The 15048-nt window shown below is 47.8% G+C and overlaps 1 protein-coding gene across 7 annotated transcripts in view; it reads left to right on the top strand.

Moving 5' to 3' along the window:
* Positions 1-4510: 4510 nt before the first annotated feature.
* Positions 4511-15048, top strand: part of ZC3H13 (zinc finger CCCH-type containing 13) — a 179051-nt gene continuing 168513 nt past the window's right edge. For 4 of the 7 annotated variants that reach the window (XM_082247567.1, XM_082247566.1, XM_082247564.1 and 1 more), the window contains exon 1: positions 4635-4765. The gene's annotated coding sequence lies outside the window, so the exon portion shown is untranslated. Of the gene's footprint in view, positions 4766-15048 lie in introns of all 7 variants that reach the window. The other 3 variants (XM_082247570.1, XM_082247569.1, XM_082247568.1) reach the window with 1 other exon arrangement.

Genomic DNA, 15048 nt, shown 5'->3' with positions numbered 1-15048 from the left:
ATCCCCCTCCTCTGCTAGAAGGAAATAATACCAGGGGTCTTCACATATATTCAAATATGTCATCCCCACCCCTTGCTCAAAACAAGCCCCAGACAAATAGGTCGCTCCGATGTATCCCTGCTCAGATATATCTCTGGTCCGTCCCTATCTAGCAAATTCCACCTTCCCCACTCTAAACTCTCCTGGTCGCTATAGCGATCAACTGGTACTCCATTAAGGTTTAATGTCTAGAAAGACATCACAACTAAGTTTACCTGATCTTTTCCTTTTAACCTGTATATATGTATATATATAGATGTTTGTCCTCTCCCATATGGATTTTCAATGAATGCACACATCAGACTAACCATATCGTTCACCTTCTGGACTAACCTAAGCACCGATTCGGTGCACTTTCTAAACCTCAACAAACTTTTACTGCTGTTAAAACTACACCAAAATAATATTATGTATGTTCCTAGGAACGAACAAAATTGTAATCATGTATGTCATTCGTATTGTAAACATATAATATTGAGCATATATTGTACAGCCCGATTTGCCAACACCGATTCTTTTAAAACTCTAAGACTGCACCCGGCACAGATAACCCCGATCCAAGGGTCGGGGTGCTTGGGGCACAAGCAGGGTGATTGGCACCCCATTCCGATTTCCATCAGAGGAACAATGCTCCATTTAAAACCGTGTCGGCGGCCGTTATGGCACGACCAGAGGGCCGCCGGGGATGCGCACTTCTACTTCTCGGCTGGTTGCATAATGGGTCCGTGTCATGTGATGCCGCACAGCCAATGAGTGCATGTACGGCTCACATAAAAGGCCGGGGAACATCCGTAGACACTCATTCTGCTGCCAACAGAGGGAGCGGTGAGGTCACGGAAGTAGATGCTGCTGTGGACAACTAGGTAAGCTTCATTCCAGCTCCTGGGAAAAGGAAATATTGCTGCTCCATTATTTAAATGGGAACTTTACCTATACTTTTACCCCTACAGTTTGCATCTCTCTGCTGATGTAACAAAAAGTTGAAGTAACCAGGATTTTCAACACTGGATACACAAGTAATAATACAAAAATACTTTATTTGAAATATACACCCTAAAAATGAATACTGTCACTATTGATTACTTTTAAATACAATAGCTGACCAAGAAATTATTATATACCATATATTTTCTTAGAAACGTACTCAGTCAACGGATTGAAGCCTCTGACACATTATGCAAACTGTGACGAAATCCACCAGGATCACACAGTTCCTTGCAAAAGTAAAGTCATTTTTTTATTATCACTTTTTTTTTCCTAAATCAACCCTACTCAATTCCCATAAACATTCTGTTTTCGTTCACAACACAGGAGGGTGACGCCGCCTGTAAGCAGCATACGGTTCCCACTGCAGTTTGAGTATCAAAGAAAGGTGCATTGACATGCAACATTCGGGCTTAAAAACATGTATGTTATTAATCTTCATTATTATCATTTTCATTGTTTTGCATAAATTTCACTTTATGAGTTTATGCATCAAATGATAACACTTCTATTATTGCTTTGTAGAATTGGTGATTTATCCTTGAGAAAGGCCCTCATCTGGCCGAAACGCGTAGGACTTACTAGGATCATACCCAAGATCCTTTTCCCTTACTTTGCTTTGGATTCTGTTTATCCCCAACCTGGAAAATAGAAACAGCAAAATAGGTGGATCTCTATCACCGTTTTCAAGTCACAATTTTTCCATACTTTGGGCTTTACCCATACACCAATTGTCTATGGGTCATCCCATCTTTAATATGTAATCTGTTATTATTATTATTATTATCAATAAATTTTCTTCTTTTACAACGTTATTTTCTAACCTACTCTTGCCCTTAAAGTCCCCTTACCTGGGTTTGAGGCACCCACATCCACCACAATTTTAGAATCTTCTGGGACGGTGGCAAAAACCTACTACAGGGTCCAACTGAGACATAAACTCCCCTCCAATATATACCCACAGGCCCTGTACCAGCCAGCCAGCCACAGAGGCACTGTACCAGCCAGCCACCCACAGGACCTGTACCAGCCAGCCACCCACAGCCCCTGTGCCAGCCACCCACCCACCACAGGGTGCCAGCCGCCAGCCACCCACCATAGGGTGCCAGCCGGCCAGCCACCCACCACAGGGTGCAAGACAGCCAGCCACCCACAGGCCCTGTACCAGCCACCCACAGCCCCTGTGCCAGCCACCCACCTACCACATGGTGCCAGCCAGCCACCCACCACAAGGTGCCAGCCAGCCACCCACCCACCACAGGGTGCCAGCCAGCCAGCCACCCAATACAGGGTTCCAGACAGCTGGTCACCCACCACAGGGTGCCAGCAAGCCAGCCATTAAGCATTAAACAAAAATTAACATGTTCAGTACCACATTTGTGTCAAAAATTGTCTTTATTTTTCAAAACTTTAAATGCACAAAATATCGGCCCATATTGGCCGATACCGATACGTTGTGACCAAAATATCGGTATCGGCCCTGAAAAAACCATATCGGTCTATCCCTAGTACTAACATGTTTAAGGTTTGACATGTTGGGTATCAATTTACTCGGTGCAACTTTGGCTATTTACTCGGTGCAACCAAAAATTGGGTCATTTATTGCATTTTTGTGCCCTCTAAAATTAAATTTAAATGGATTTTTTTTACTGAAATGTTGCGTTTCATAGAACTTTGCAGTAATATTGTGTAACATAAAAAAATTGGAACTACCACTATTTTATTTTCTAGTGCACAGGTGTCAAACACAAGGCCCGTAAGCCGAATGTGGCCCCCCCAGGCCATTTTTATGTGGCCCTCGCACCTTTCCTGCAGCTGCGGCACCCCCCTTGTCTCTGTAGTCGGCAGCAAAGAGGACAGAACTTCTTTGCCAGACCCTGCACTCTTCCATGCAGCTGCAGAAAGGCTCATCTTTGCCCACCCCCCCTCCTTCTCAGCAGTTCACAGCATAGAGGAGGGCAGAACTCTTCCTGAAGATCCTGCACCTCTCAGTCTAGCCGCAACACCACCTTGCCTTTGCCTCCCTGGTCTCAGCATTCAGCAGACTCTGGAAGCTGACTCCAGCCCTCCTCTGATTCTCCTCCAGACTCTGCACTTCTTCCCAGATCCACCCGCATCTTTTTCCTGGCAGCAGAACAAGGGGGTGCATTGTGATGTAAAGAAGGGTGGGTGACTTGACTTCTGATGGTGGGGGGGTTCTTGGCATCCCATGTAAGGGGGCGTGGGGTGCTTTGGACATCTAATCCTACAGATATAACCGGCCCTTTGAGGGCAACCATAATGCTGATGCAGCCCGCGATGAAATTGAGTTTGACACCCCTGTTCTAGGGTGTCTGTTTTCAGAAAATATATAATGTTTGGGGGTTTTATGTAATCTTCAGGCCTAATTTTTTTTTTTCAAAAACGGCTCTGGCTGTGAAAGGGTTAAAGGATAAGCTCACCTATGGGAACATGTTACATCCGTAAGATGTGTTAGTGAAAAAAAAAACTGATTCGTAACTTTTTAAGCTGGCTCCTATATTCAAAGTAAATTTCTCAAGCCCTGACTGAAAGGCCGAGCCAGCTGCCAATCAGGCATCTGGGCAAATCTTGACATTATTGTCAGGATCCCTGCTGAACCTAGAGCAGGTCTGTGGCGTCAGCTGACAGCGGGCTTTAGTTTTTTGGTAAAAATGCCTGGTGGAGCTGCACTTTTTTTAAGCTGAAAAAGGCAGGGGTTTACAGGCCACAGTTGCGATGCTTGGTTTAAAAAACTACCTGACATAGAGTAATCAGTGATCAGCACGCAACCAAATGCGACCCATTTGGGTGAACGCAGAAGCGCCACATATGCCCTGCAACAGCGTTTGTTGGCAAAAATGGGGTTGCACCGCCTCCCTGCCACCAGTTATTCGCCTCTGACAAGCGATCTGAACATGAATCACTCTTCAGAGAACTAGGAGATTTCCATGAGTGTCTAAATCTACACACAAATTTAGAAAACGATCCTGTTTGTGGAGGGTCATTTCTCATAACAATCCCCCCAAAAGAGGGCCCAAGCTATGGGACAGGAAGTGAAGAAAAATCTCCTCAATGGGACACAGATGGTGAAAACAAGCTATAACCTTCTCTTCCTACTCTATTCTATCCCCCCACCCCCACCCCAAAAAAGCTTTCCCTTTAATTCTACAGCCCCTGTTTTCCTAACCTCAACCTGGTGTGTAGTAATGCATTTAGAAAATCTCTCCCATTGCAGTTGTGGGCGGATGTGGCATAGTAGTGAAGCAAACTCTCCCCCCTCCCTCACAAGACTCATCTAAACAACATTCTCCTTCTAGTCAGGTTCCCCTTATGTCCCATTATCCTTTGCGGGGGCGGCGCATGCGCAGTGCGCGAACCATAGGCTACATCCTATCCCCGGGCCGTTTCCTGTGAGGTAGTGCTGTTTCCCGGCAGGCTCAGCGGTGGAGGCGCTCGGCCTGTGTGTGTTCTTGACTTCTAGTTTGTATCCGGTGCTGCGTCACGATCGCTCCCGGAGGCCGGGACCGGCGGCGGCAGCAGACGTGGTGGCCGCAGTGGAAGAAGAAGAAGAAGAAGAGGAGGGGGAAGGCGGCTGGAGGTGCTGGTGGTCGCCGTGCTCGGGCGGTCGGTCGGTCCGCGGCACTGGGAGAAGGCGCTGAGCTCCCAGTAGTGGCCGCCAGACACACAGCGGTCACGGCCCGGGACTCTGCTGCAGGCGGCGGACGCCGCCGCTGCTATCGGGGTGAGGAGAAGAGCCGAGAGCTCTGTGTACACAGCCAGACACTGAGACAGGAGGGGTCCACCAGGAGACCAGTGTTCTCATCCATGGCCCTAACCTTCTCCATGAACATTAGAGGGGCGGCGTAGACTGCACCCCTTAGGATCAGCGTAGACTGCACCCCTTAGGATCAGCATAGGCTGCGCCCCTTAGGATCAGCGTAGGCTGCGCCCCTTAGGATCAGCGTAGGCTGCGCCCCTTAGGATCAGCGTAGGCTGCGCCCCTTAGGATCAGCGTAGGCTGCGCCCCTTAGGATCAGCGTAGGCTGCGCCCCTTAGGATCAGCGTAGGCTGCGCCCCTTAGGATCAGCGTAGGCTGCGCCCCTTAGGATCAGCGTAGGCTGCGCCCCTTAGGATCAGCGTAGGCTGCGCCCCTTAGGATCAGCGTAGGCTGCGCCCCTTAGGATCAGCGTAGGCTGCGCCCCTTAGGATCAGCGTAGGCTGCGCCCCTTAGGATCAGCGTAGGCTGCGCCCCTTAGGATCAGCGTAGGCTGCGCCCCTTAGGATCAGCGTAGGCTGCGCCCCTTAGGATCAGCGTAGGCTGCGCCCCTTAGGATCAGCGTAGGCTGCGCCCCTTATGCCCCATACACACGTGCAGCCTGCACCCATTAGAGGCGGCGTAGCCTGCACCCATTAGAGGCGGCGGCGTAGCCTGCACCCATTAGAGGCGGCGGCGTAGCCTGCACCCATTAGAGGCGGCGGCGTAGCCTGCACCCATTAGAGGCGGCGGCGTAGCCTGCACCCATTAGAGGCGGCGGCGTAGCCTGCACCCATTAGAGGCGGCGGCGTAGCCTGCACCCATTAGAGGCGGCGGCGTATCCTGCACCCATTAGAGGTGGCGGCGTAGCCTGCACCCATTAGAGGCGGCGGCGTGGCCTGCACCCATTAGAGGCGGCGGCGTGGCCTGCACCCATTAGAGGGGCGGCGTGGCCTGCACCCATTAGAGGGGCGGCGTGGCCTGCACCCATTAGAGGGGCGGCGTGGCCTGCACCCATTAGAGGGGCGGCGTGGCCTGCACCCATTAGAGGGGCTGCGTGGGCTGCACCCATTAGAGGGGCGGCGTAGCCTGCACCCCTTAGAGGATCAGGGTGGGCTGCACCCCTTAGAGGATCAGGGTGGGCTGCACCCCTTAGAGGATCAGGGTGGGCTGCACCCCTTAGAGGATCAGGGCGGGCTGCACCCCTTAAGAGGATCAGCGTAGGCTGCACCCCTTAGAGCAGTGGTCCTCAACTCTGGTCCTCAGGGCCCACTAACAGTCCAGATTTTAGGTATTACCTTGGGGAGATGCAGACTAGAATACTGCAATCACTGAGCAGCAAATGATATCACCTGTGCAGATTATCCTTACCAAAACCATATAATATGAGGTCAAACCTAAACACTTTCAATTTGTATGCAATCCGGCAGGCCCTTGCACTACATAGAAAAGGTAAGTCTGCAGACAAAAGTCTGCAGATAATCTGCACGTGTGTATGGGGCATTAGGATCAGTGTAGACTGCACCCCTTAGAATCAGCATAGGCTGCACCCATTAGAGGGGCGGCGTAGCCTGCACCCATTAGAGGGGCGGCGTAGCCTGCACCCATTAGAGGCGGCGGCGTAGCCTGCACCCATTAGAGGCGGCGGCGTAGCCTGCACCCATTAGAGGCGGCGGCGTAGCCTGCACCCATTAGAGGGGCGGCGTAGCCTGCACCCATTAGAGGGGCGGCGTAGCCTGCACCCATTAGAGGGGCGGCGTAGCCTGCACCCATTAGAGGGGCGGCGTGGCCTGCACCCATTAGAGGGGCGGCGTGGCCTGCACCCATTAGAGGGGCGGCGTGGCCTGCACCCATTAGAGGGGCTGCGTGGGCTGCACCCATTAGAGGGGCGGCGTAGCCTGCACCCATTAGAGGATCAGGGTGGGCTGCACCCCTTAGAGGATCAGGGTGGGCTGCACCCCTTAGAGGATCAGGGTGGGCTGCACCCCTTAGAGGATCAGGGTGGGCTGCACCCCTTAGAGGATCAGGGTGGGCTGCACCCCTTAGAGGATCAGGGTGGGCTGCACCCCTTAGAGGATCAGGGCGGGCTGCACCCCTTAGAGCAGTGGTCCTCAACTCTGGTCCTCAGGGCCCACTAACAGTCCAGATTTTAGGTATTACCTTGGGGAGATGCAGACTAGAATACTGCAATCACTGAGCAGCAAATGATATCACCTGTGATGTATTTTAGTTATCTTGCAAACCTGGCCTGTTAGTGGGCCCTGAGGACCAGGGTTGAGGACCACTGCCTTAGAGGATCAGCGTGGGCTGCACCCGTTAGAGGATCAGGGCGGACTGCACCCGTTAGAGGGTCAGGACGGGCTGCACCCGTTAGAGGGTCAGGACGGGCTGCACCCGTTAGAGGGTCAGGGCGGGCTGCACCCGTTAGAGGGTCAGGGCGGGCTGCACCCGTTAGAGGGGCAGCGTATAGTGCTGCACAGGCACTTTTTTGTGGAAAGTTTTGCATTTTCTATGCGCGTTTTGGTGCATTTATGCTGTTTTGTGTTTGTTTTTTTGGTAAGGTTAATGTTGCTAGGAGGACCTGTCTATCATGCAGGAAAACACATAAGAAATGCATGTGTATATGTTTTTTTGTGTGTTTTTGATGCAATTTAAGTATGTGGAGCCAAAAAGGCATCATGCTGCGTGCAAAAAAGTCCCTTCATCTTTCCAGAAAACGCATTGCAGGAAACTGAATTAATGTGAACAGAACCAATTGGAAACAAGGTTAAATGGATTGTAGTGCTTTTTCTGTGGATCTAAAAGAAATGCATAGATGTGAAATTAGCCTAAGATTCGGTTCATGCTTGTGAGGGTCATAGACGCAAAGTCGCATACGTTCCTGTCCCACCTGCAAAACACACGGCCCTTTAGCAGATGTGTGGAGGTGCCTTTAATCCTTTATGGTACCCTCAACGTCAGCAGATTGTCCCTTTTCACATCTGCAAAACTGCATGATGCTGCAGCACCATGAGATTCTGTGCGGTGCAATTTTAACCACTTCAGCTCCGGAAGGTTTTACCCCCCTTAATGACCAGGCCATTTTTTGCGATTGAGCACTGCGTTACTTTAACGAAAAATGTAGCAGTCGTGCGACGCTGTACCCAAATACAATTGATGTCCTTTTTTCCCACAAATAGAGCTTTCTTTTAGTGGTATTTGATCACCTGTGCAGTTTTTAGATTTTGCGCTATAAACAAAAAAACGACAATTTTGAAAAAATGCCATATTTTTTACTTTCTGCTATAAAACATTGATAAAAAAAAATAGATTTTTTAAATGTTTTTATTGGGAGTTTAGGCCTATTTGTGTTCTGCTACATATTTTCGGTAAAAAAAATCCCAAAAAGCATATTTTAATTGGTTTGGGCAAAAGTTTTATAGCGTTTACAAACTTCGGGATAGATTTTTGGAATTTTTATTTATTTTTTTGTTTTTTTATTAGTAATGGCCGCGATCAGCGTTTTTTAGCGAGATTGCGGCGGGCAGATCGGGCCCCTAACTGACATTTTTGACACTTTTTGGGGACCAGTGACACTAATAGAGTAATCTGTGCTAAATATTATGCAATGTTACTGTATAAATGACACTGGCAGGGAAGGGGTTAACACTGGGGGTGATCAAAGGGGTTAATGTATGCCTAAATGCTTACTGTGTATGGGAATTGTTCTGTGACAGGCACAGAGAGAGATCAAAGTTTCAGCTTAGCGGAAACTCCTGATCTCTCCCTGCCTGTCTCACAGAAGACTCGCCTGCTTTGTTTACATAAGCAGGCGGGTCTTCTATCCGTTTATCTGACGATAGCGGGAGAAAGGTGGCGATCACCGCCGCTCCTCCCATCGCCTGCCTCCTGCTGTGTCTAAACCCAGCAGGAGCGTGGCTCCGGCGGCACGCGTGTCGCTGAAACCTCATACACGAAATCACGTAGTACTACGTGATTTTGCACAGCCGAGCCGCCCTGCCGCAGTAATACGGTGGGTGGTGGACAAGAGGTTAAAGGAGGGTCCGAGTCTTCATTACCCACATTTTCGCAGGTAGGGCTGCCCATTGAAATTAATGGGCTGCCCTACTTGCAGAACAGAGGTTGCACTGATGTAAACGGAGCCTTAAAGGAGTTGTAAAGTCTCAAGGTTTTTCACCTTAATGCATTCTAAAAAAAAAAAAAAAAACCTTTACAATCACTTTAAGCAGAGCTCCAAGAATTCTATTTTTTCTATACTTATGATAGTTATGCTTCACTCCATGTCGTAATAACCCACATCAGATATCCAGGGGATACAGCAAACCACTGAAGTGGTTGATATTACTACATTGATAGCTGTCATCTTCCTGATCCTGTAAGGCAGGGGTAGGGAACCTTGGCTCTCCAGCTGTGCCGAAACTACAAATCCCATCATGCCTCTGCCTTAGGAAGGCATGCCTGTGGCTGTCAGAGTTTTGCAGTGCCTCATGGGCTTTTTAGTTTCAGCACAGCTGGAGAGCCAAGGTTCCCTACCCCTGCCTTACAGGATCAGGAAGATGATCCTGTAAGGCATCGTCTTCCCATGAGGCACTGCAAAACTGACAGCCACAGGCATGCCTTCCTAAGGCAGAGGCATGATGGGATTTGTAGTTTCAGCACAGCTGGAGAGCCAAGGTGCCCTACCCCTGCTGTAAGGGAATGTGGTGGGTCACTTCTCATAGAGCAGCAAGGAACTAAGCTCGCTCTTTTAAAACGGGGTTCCCAGGAAGCAGTGGGTTACTAAACCTAGTATGTGTGCAAGCGTGGCGGATTTCTGTGTCCTCACAAAAGCCACCAGGTAGCATAGTGGCAACCTGCCAGAAGCTGGCAGTGTTCTTTGCATGCCCCTTCTTCCACCCAACCACAAGTGAAAACTAGGACTAAGAGTGGTTGTCATGCATAGTAACCTCAGGAATTGCTCACTTGGCACCACAGCCATTTACTGAATGCCTTGTATGCATGCAAGGTGTTCTCTCATTGGATCAGGGTAGGTCTTGGCATTACTTCCCATCTCTCCACCTCTTCCAATCAGAGAACCCCTTGTAATCATTGAAAAACATGCAAGACATTCTGTGAATGGTAGCAGTTCTGAGCCTGTGTTGTCTCGTTGTCCATGTGGAGATGGGAAGCTGCTCGTGCAGATCACAGCAATTGCTGTATGTAGTACGGACTACTACAGTGGTTTCAGCATCTCCATGGCCCTCCAAATATCAGCTGTGTATTCTTGCATTGAGTCAAGCTGGACCAGTGTAATTATAGAGAAATCGGAAAATTAAGTCCTGCTAGATCACTTCAGGCTGGCACCTTTTGCAGGTAAAACTATGTAAAATATTAAGGGCCTGTATTGGATATAAAACTATAAAATCCAGTCACACACTGTCTCATCCTGCTCTACAAATGCTCAGTTGCTCTCCATTTTTAGGCACTGCTCAATTTGTGGAGGCCAATCTGCTGACAGCCTTAAAGCAAAATTAAACCCTCTCCTTTTCAGCCAAGGGAGCTGCTTCTGTTTGATCTGCAACTGCCATGGTGCTGCACATGTGATCAGTTAGGACACAAGTCATTTGATGGTTTGACAGTTTGGTTAAGGACAGAAGCAAATGTGACAGTTAGCGGTCCCAGCATTCCAGGAATGTAATTGTTTTCTGAAACCGTTAAATCGATGGGTTTAGTCCCGCTTTTACTGCTGTTCAGAAGCTCTGGGCTTCAGCAAAATGTCAGCCTTCAGCAAGAAGAAACCGGAGCAATGCTGGAGGCGATTTACAGCGCACACTCATTTTTAGTAGCATAATTATTATTTAGGAATGATTGTTCCTTGCTAAAGAACATTATTTTTATCATGTTGTCATGGGTAAAGTTCTGCTTTACTTATGGAAAGTTTCATGCTGGCTGTCATTGCTGACTATTTCTGACTGTCATGTTGGTCTCTGACTTTTTGGGGCACTTGCACATAGGTTTTCTGTTATTTTGCATATCTATCCACTAAATACAGACTTAACAAGTTCAGAAAGGTGAATTTAGCCTTTAACTACTTTAATATCAGGCACTTTTATGCCCTTCCTGCCCATGCCAATTTTCAGCTTTCAGTACTGTTGCCCTTTAAATGACCATCACGCGATCATGCAACACTACCCATAAATTATTTTTTAAATGAAAAATAGAGCTTTCTTTCTCTAATCATCTTCCAGGGCAGCACCTGAGAGATAAGACTCCTTCCACCTGAAACAGGAAACACTTTAGTCCACCATTATAAAAATACCAGTCATACCATCTGCCTCAGTTTGATTGCGTTTCCTCCTGACCCACAGGAGCTGCATCTGTTTATATTTTCAGTCTCTGTGCTAATTGCAGGAGGCTCCCTGACCAGCCTCCCATCCAGCTCAGCGAGCCTTGGGCAGTGCAGGTCAGGGGCAGCACATTGGGGCAAGTTGACCCCTGCCTGAGGTTTCGACCCTACTGAGGGGTTTGCAACCAACCCCCTGGTTCTCTCGCACTTTGGGCACCTGTCCGGCCCGACTGCGACCTGGCATCCCAGACAGCATCCTTGCTGTTTGAGGAGCAAGATGGCGTCGGGACCGGAACTCCGTGTCACTTCCGGTGATGCGCTTCTGGTCCGCAGCCATCTTGAGGAAGGCAGAAGTTGGAGCAGGGGACATCAGTATGGCCACCAACCCGCATGGGGGCAGCTGGGGGCGGGGGCAGGAAGCATTTAAAGGTCCCTGTGCTGCAGTTCCTTTCTGAGACTGACCATGTCAGATGTCTCCTCACCCTGCTCTGCAGATCAGCTTCAAGATAAGCCAGATCACTCTGGAGTTCCCTCTGTCTTTACCTCAACAACAAACGTTTTTTCATTGTATATGGCAACTGCCTGCCTCACGGGGTCCTTTGTGCTTATTTACAAAGAGAGACCCCAGAACAGAAAAAAGGTAAAGACCAGTGGCAAGGCATGCGCCTCCTATGGTCACAGGTTTCCTCCTGAATGGGGAAAAAACCCTATGCCAGAAATGCAATAATAAAATGGTAGCAAAGGAGTCACAGGGGTTCCTTAAGGAGTAGAGTAGTAGTAGGCTACTCTATAGCATTTTTCTTTCGCCCCCCCCCCCAACCAAGTACCTGGGAATCTTCACAGCCACAGTGGATCGGCAGGATGCACATCTACAAGTACCGATAAAAAGAAAAAAAAATCAAAGATTTGTGGTGCAGGGCCTGGCTACCACTCCACATTTTCTATACACAGTTCTGCCGTTTGGCAACTCGTCAGCACCCAGGATCTTCTCAAAGCTAATGGCAGAAGCCCTAAAAAAAAAAAAAAGACCTAAGACCGCAAGTCTTAGGGGTAGGGCCATATCCAGACGAGCTAATATTCTGCGAATCAGCAGACAAACTAGATGCCAATCCTATGAAGTTCAGCAGAACTCTGACATGGGACCTCTCCACAATACTCAAAGGATTCCTCTCGACACCCTTTGAACCACTGGAGGAATGTTCGGATAAATACTTTACACCAGTGTTTCTCAGCTCCGGTCCTCAGGGAACACTAACTGGCCAGGTTTGCAAGAAAACTGAAATACATCACAGGTGATATAATTTGCTGCTCAGTGATTGCAGTATTCTAGTCTGCATCTCCACAAGGTAATACCTAAAGTCTGGCCTGTTGGTGTGCCCTGAGGACCGGAGTTGAGAAACACTGCTTTACACTAAAATCAGTACTGTTGGTGGCGCTGGTATCGGCAAGAAGAGTCAGCGAAATTCAGGCTCTATCCATGATAGAACTGTACTGTTTAATTCTGACAGATAAAATTATTCTCACAACAGACCCAGCTTTCCTACCAAAAGTCTCTGCAACATTTTACAGAACTCAGGAGGTAGTTATTCCCTCCCTCCCAAGCTCAATTGATAGCAGGAAAAGAGTCACAACAAGCTAGATGTAAGAAAGATCCTGATAACTTACCTTGAGAGAACTAAAGATTGGTGAAAAACAACCACTCTATTCATCCTCCATGCAAGAGTGAATAAAGGGAAGTCTGCTTCGAAAAGTACGATAGTCGGATGGATAAAGCTTGCTATTGAGACAGCCTACCAAGCACTAAACCTTGCCCTGCCGAGCTGAGTCACGGCCCACTCGACCAGAGCTTGGGCATTATCGAGTGCAGAAAGAGCCAAGGCTACAGCGGAGCAGATCTGCAGGGCAGCGACATGGTTGAGCTTTAATACCTTTGCAAGGCATTAACGCATCGCCCAGCTGTCCAGTCATGAACAGATATTTGGTCGCAAGGTGCTCCACACTTTTTGCCATCCCTAGTAAGTATTACTTGGTACATCCTCTCAGGTGCTGCCCTGGAAGATGATTTGAGAAAACAGGTACCTGGTAACTCTTTTTCTAAGAAGTCTTCCAGGGCAGCCCTTAACAACCTTATAAAAGGGGGTTTGTGGATTCAAAAGCTTACTGAGGGTTCCTTCGGTGCTTTGATATTACTGAGGCAGAAGGTATGACTGGCATTTTTATAATGGTGGACTAACGTATTTCCTGTTTCAGGTGGGAGGAGCCTATATCTCAGGTGCTGCCCTGGAAGACTTCTTAGAGTTACCAGGTATCTAACTCTGTTTTCTGTGGCATTTAATTGCCGCTGGGTTCTTTATCCTTTGCAAAATAAAGGGAAAAAAGAGCGAAAAATTGGAAAACGAAACATGTTTTTCTTCGTTTTCTGTTCTACAATTTTGCAAATCATCTTTCTTCATAAATTTAGGCCAAAATGTATAATGCACATTTCTTTGGGGAAAATAACCCAAATCCCTCTATTATTTAGTCTGTAGTAAAGTTATAGAATCCACAAACTATAGTATAGATCTGAAAATCGATCATGTACTTATGGCCTATCATTTCTTGAGGCCTGAAAACCCCAGGACGGTACAAATTTACCCCACATTATCCTTTTTTTGGAAAGTAGAGAGTCCAAGGTATTTAGTAAGTTTGAGGCATGGTGATTTTCCTAAAGTTGTAATTTTTTGGAAAATGAAGAAATTAAAATTTTTTCCCTATTTATTTGTACATACTATCACCTATGCAGTATATAAAAAGTAGTAACATTTATTTCAGGTTGTTTTTTAACACTGCTAAAAACTGCATTGTACAGTTATATTTTATAAGTACCCATTTTTTTTTTTTTTTTTTCAGAATTAAAACTACCAATCTAGTGTTTACTATTGTGAAGAGCTGTGATTGGCCACAGCTAATCACATGGTACAGATGGGCTGTAATTGGCCCTGTCTGTTCAATGTGATGACTGACCAATCACAGAGCTCATCACAATAATGCACAATAAAAGGCATGCAACAAAGCCTTTCATTGTGTACAACTGTCATGTGATCTGCTGTGGTCATCCACAGGGATTCCATAGTATCGGTACAGTGATCTGTCATCAGCCGTGTCTGGTGGACACAGCCGGTCACAATCGTGCCAGAGCACGGCATGATTCTAGGAGGATGTCATGACGCCCTCCCAGAACAACAGTGCTACTGCCTGGCTGTCATTTATAATAGGCTGTGTGGGAAGGGGTTAACAAGCCCTTCTGAAAGAAAAGGAATGTCATCACCAAACCTTGTGAGAAATGGCAATCATCATAGGCAGGTGTAAGGGAGAGATTAGGACTTGCGTTTGGGAGGACAGTTAAAACACATGGTTGTACCGCGTTTCTATTGCTCTCCCTGCAAAGGGGGTGTACTCATGCAGTGTATCTTTCCCTTAAAGCGGTAGTATACCGCTTTTTGTGACTTTTACCTACAGGTAAGCCTATAATAAGGTACCTGTAGGTACAATTAATATCTCCTAAACCGGCACGGTTTAGGAGATATTTGCACTGTATGCAGCCGCTCACGCGCTCTGAAGGTCCGGCGGACCTTCAGCTTTCCTTGCCGGGAGCTTGCCGAAAAATGACTCCCGCGCGCATGACGTCATCGTGGCTCCGGCCAATCACAGCGCCGGAGACTCAGAGGGATCATGTCAGCGCCCGCAGCGGTGTCCGGGGGTCCGTGTTGGGGCTTCGTTCTAAGGTAAGTAATTCATAATGAGTTAGTATGCGATGCATACTAGCTCATTATGCCTTTGTCTTGCAGGTTTTTTATTTTTTAAGTTTACAACCGCTTTAAAGCGGAGTTCTACCCATTTGTGTGTTTATTAAAATTCAGCAGCTACAAAAAGTGTAGCTGCTGACTTTTAGAGCCCATTCACACTA

This window comes from Pelophylax lessonae (assembly GCF_965119305.1).
Source record: "Pelophylax lessonae genome assembly, chromosome: 2".
NCBI lineage: Eukaryota > Metazoa > Chordata > Amphibia > Anura > Ranidae > Pelophylax > Pelophylax lessonae.
Note: the sequence above shows the minus strand (reverse complement) of the source record. Positions and strands in the feature narration are given on the sequence as shown.